Genomic DNA, 5,087 nt, shown 5'->3' on the forward strand with positions numbered 1-5,087 from the left:
GCTTCTCTGCCCAGCGTGGCAGCTGGAAGCGCCAGGGAATCATCCACATCCCTGGGGCGCACCTCTCAACCGGACAGGGGTTGGTGGACACATGGGCCACCTCCCTCACCCCTCGGCAGTGTCCTACACCGCCCCTCAGGAGCCCCCAGTGTGATGGAGCTACAGTTGCCCACAGTGGTAACGGGCTTGATGACACGTTGTCAGCTGTCTTCCATCGGTCCCTGCGCCTTACTGGTGTTTCCCGGGGTCACCTCCCAGATAAACGACTTGCGTTCGAACCCTTATCTCAGGCTCTGCTTCTGAGGAACCCAAACTAAAACCTAGTTATTAAGCAGCTGCTCTGTGCTGGGGACAGGAGAGACGTTCTGCCCTTGGGGACCTTACATTCTAGCGGTAAAGGAGAGGGCCCACAAATGAGGAAATGAGTGATCCATTATTTCAGGTGGCCAGAGGAAAAGGGAAGGGAAACACAGCAGCGTGTGGTGGCTTTAAAATGTGTCCACCCACACCCATTTTGCCCATGAGTGAAGGTGGTCAAAAGGTACAAGCTTCCAGCTATAAGATAAATAGGTCCTGGGGACGGGATGTACAGCATGGTGACTAGTTAATGATCCCATATTGTATATTTGAAAGTTGCTAAGAGCGTAGATTTTAACAGTTCTCACCACAAGGAAAAGAATTATAACGCTGTGTGGTGATGGATGTTAACTAGACTTACTGTGGTTCTCATTTTGATTATATATATACTAGAGGCCCAGTGCACGGATTCATGCACGGGTGAGGTCCCTCAGCCTGGCCTGCGGGGATCGGGCCGAAACCAGCTCTCCGACATCCCCCGAGAGGTGCTGGTTTATGAGAGGGCAGTTCTCGGGTGACACACCCCAGAATCGGCTCCCCCCTCTCTGGTTCCTGGTGCCTCACCCGAGAACCACAGCTGCCAAGTCACCACAGCTTGGCAGCTCCTGCATTGAGCATCTGCTCCCTGGTGGTCAGTGATCATATAGCCACTGGTCAGAGCATCTGCCCCCTGGTGGTCATTGTGTGTCATAGCTACCGGTCGGACAGTCGAATGGTCGCTTAGACTTTTATATATATAGAGATACACACACATACACACACACATGATCCTTGACTTAGGATGGGGTTACATCCTGATAAGCTCATAAATGGAAAATATCTTTAGTTGGAAATGCATTTAACCTAGCAAACATCATAGCTTAGCCTAGCGGTTTCTACTGAATACATATCACTTTCACACCATCATAAAATAGAAATATTATAAGTCGAACCCTTGTAGTTGGGGACAGTCTGTATATAAAATCATTATGCTGTACACCTAACATTAATGCAGTGTTATATGTCAATTATATCTCAATAAACATTTTTTAAAATATATTTTATTGATTTTTTTACAGAGAGGAAAGGAGAGGGATAGAGAGTTAGAAGAATCAATGAGAGAGAAACATCAATCAGCTATCTCCTACACACCCCCAACTGGGGATGTGCCTGCAACCAAGGCACATGCCCTTGACTGGAATCGAACCTGGGACCCTTGAGTCCGAAGGCTGATGCTCTATTCACTGAGCAAAACCAGTTAGGGCTTAATAAACATTTTTAAAAATATATTTTTTATTAATTTCAGAGAGGAAGGGAGAGGGAGATAGAAACATCAATGATGAGAGAGAATCATCAATTGGATGCCTCCTGCAGATCCTCTACTGGGGATCGAGCCTGCAACCAGGGCACATGCCCTGACCGGGAATTGAGCCATGACCTCCTGGTTCATAGGTCAACACTCAACCACTGAGCCACACCAGCCAGGCTCAATAAACATTTTTAATAAAATAATATTTAAAATATATCCCAAATTATTTGATACTGTTTCTTTCAAGAGATGGAGCCCCATCCACCCCCCTCTTGAGTGTGGGCTGCCTGAGTGACCATTGCCTATTGAGTAACAAGTGACACACGTGACCAGATGTGGCAGAGCGTCGGCCTCTCTCTCTCGGATCACTTGTCTGGAGAAGCCAGCGCCATGTTGTGAGGACACTCAAGCAGCCCCTTTAAGAGGCGCACACAGAGAGGAATGGAGGCCCCCCGCCAACAGCCATGTGAGAGAGGCTCCTCCAGCCCCAGTCCGACCTTCAGGTGACTGCCGTCCCTACCAGCCTGAGAACCTGAGCCAGAACCACTCCGTGAAGCCGCGCTCAGATTCCTGGCCCACAGAACCTGTGAGGTAATAAATGTTGTTGGAAGCCACTACGTTTGCTGTAATTCATCAAAGTAGCAATAGAGAAGGACAGGTGAGGGAACTCATTTAAATGTATAGTGAGTGGAGCCCTCTCTCAAGTGCTGACATTGGAGCAAAGACCAGAAAGCAGTGAGCCAATGAGCAGCTGGGGAAGAGAACCCAAGAGAGGGAGCGGCCTGGGAAGGGCCCTGGGGTGGGAGCGTGCCCGGGTGTTCAGAAAACAGTGAGGAAGCCAGGGTGGCCAGAGTGGAGGGAGCCTGAGGGAGGTGGGGCCAAAGAGAGGTTGGAAAGGGCTGCAGTGGTTTTCAATGAGAGGGATACCACCTCTGGGGGAGGGGTGGGGTTGTGCAACAGTTTGGTGTAGCTGGGCCGGTGTGGCTCAGTGGTTGAGCATCATCCTATGAACCAGGAGATCATGGTTTGATTCCCGGTCAGGGCACATGGCCAGGGGGCAGGCTTGATCCCAGGGGGGTGCATGCAGGAGGCAGCCGGTCAATGGTTCTCTCTCATCATTGATGTTTCTATTTCTCTCTCCCTCTTTCTCTGAAATCAATAAAAAATATTTTTTTAAAAAAGAGTTTGGTGTTGTTGCAATGCCTGGGGTTGCTAATGGCACTTGGATGTGGGAGCAGGACACATAACACCCGGCACTAGAACAACAGGGCACACGTCAAGAACTGCCCTGCCCAACATGCCCAGGGCAAAGCTTAGGAGGAGTTTGCGCAGAGGAGACCCATGACCCTATTTATTCTTTTTTTAAAATATATTTTATCGATTTTCTAAAGAGAGGAAGGGAGAGGTATAGAGAGTCAGAAACACTGATGAGAGAGAAACATCAATCAGCTGCCTTCTGCACACTCCCACTGGGTATATGTGCCCGCAACCAAGGCACACGCCCTTGACCGGAATCGAACCCGGGATCCTTGAGTCCTCAGGCTGATGCTCTATCCACTGAGCCAAACCGGTTAGGGTTATTTATTCTTTAAAAAGATTTTTCTGGGTAGAATAGAATATAACATCTGCTATTTTTTTTCTGTAAAAAGGGGGCAGAAAAGTAGGAAAATAAATTCATATTTTGCCAGTATTTGCTTAAAGACAATGTGGCAAGATACAGCTGATTCTGATAATAGCGGACATCCGTTGGGAGTTTGCAAACTAGGGGACGAGGGCAAGAAGGGAGAGCTTTCAAAGAACACCTCTGTGTGGATTAAAGACTTTTTGAACATGTGAATATATTATTGATCAGACAAATAATTACAAATTAAAAAGGATCATGTTGGCTGAAGAGGGCAAGGGGAATTCGGAGAGATAAGAGGTGGGGAACAGGACTATGATGTGATTAGATAGAAATAGGAGTTGGCCCCTAGCTAGTTTGGCTCAGTGGATAGAGCATTGGCCTGCGGACCTAAGGGTCCCGGGTTCGATTCCAGTTAAGGGCACATATCTCAGTTGAAGGCTCCTCCCCGGCCTGAGCCCGGGTCAGGGCATGCTCAGGAGGCAACCAATCGATGTGTTTCTCTCACATCGACGTTTCTCTCTCTGTCTCTCTCCCTTCCTTCCACTCTCTCTAAAAATCAATGGAAAAAAATGATTTAAAAAAATGGAAATAAGATCTGGAATTGTGAGGGCAGAAGGAAATCAGCTTGGAGCTTGTAGGGGATGCGGTTCAGTTTGCATTTGAACTGGTGTGCTTAGCGGGCTCTGCATACTATTAAGGCGACTGTCTTAGGCTAGGTTCCCTTCCATCTAAGTCAGATGGGGCTGCTGTAACAAAATACCATAGACTGAGGGGCTTAAACACCAGGCATTTATTTCTCACAATTCCAGAGGCTGGAAGTCCAAGATCAAGGGGAGAGGGAGAGGGAGAGGGAGCTGGTCTCTTCCTCTTCCAATAGGGACACGAAGATAAGGACACTCGTCCCATCATGGACCTCCCCCTTTATGGCCTCATATAAACCTAATCACCCCCCAGAGACGCCCATCTCCTCATGCCATCACATTGGGCGTTAGGACTTTTCTGACTTACAATGGGTTGACTTTGGATTTTTCAACTTTACGATCGTGCGGAAGTGCTATCGTGTTCAATAGACACTGAACTTCGAATTCTGAGCTGTGATCTGCCCCAGGCTGGCAGGACCGGAGCTCCCAGCCAGCCACGCCGTCACGAGGGCAAACAACCCACACTCTGCCGCGTGCTGTGTGGCCAGGACCTTCTGGTCACTGTGCTCTGTGTCTTCATTTTCCATCATGTGTGCAAAACGCCTTGAGAGGAAACAACATAACCGCCAACCGTCGCTAATGTCAGGCTCCCGAACACCTTGAGGGCCGGGTAAGCTATGATCTTGGTAGGTTTAGGTGTATTAAATGCATTTTTTTGACTTAGGATATTTTCAGCTCACGCTGGGTTTAATTAGGACTAACCCCGTGGTCAGTCGATGGGCAGCTGCCTATAGATTTGGAGGGACCACAAACCTCCAGTCCATAGCACCTACCTAGAAGCACAGGGCCTCAGAGGCCTGTGATGTTGGGGCCTGGACTCCGGCAGAGAGAGAAAGGGAGGCGAACGGGGCAGAGGGAGGGGCTCGGCCAGGCCAGCGGTGCTTTCAGCTGGGCCTGACCCCTGGGGAGCTCTGCAGGGTGAACTGCATCAGGCACCCTCCTATTAGACAGCCATGGGCTGTGGGCTGCACCTGGGGGGAGGGACCAGCCCCCCTGCTTCTCTAGAGAAGGGGACTCCTCTGAGCAGAGGACATTCTCCAGAGAAAGGGAGGTGGGAGCCCTTGGCAGCCAATACCCGAAGCAGGTGGAAGTCGGGTGCCCTGGCCCGGCAGTGTCT

Source organism: Myotis davidii, unplaced genomic scaffold (genome assembly GCF_000327345.1).
Source record: "Myotis davidii unplaced genomic scaffold, ASM32734v1 scaffold1204, whole genome shotgun sequence".
In the NCBI taxonomy this organism is placed as follows: Eukaryota; Metazoa; Chordata; class Mammalia; order Chiroptera; family Vespertilionidae; genus Myotis; species Myotis davidii.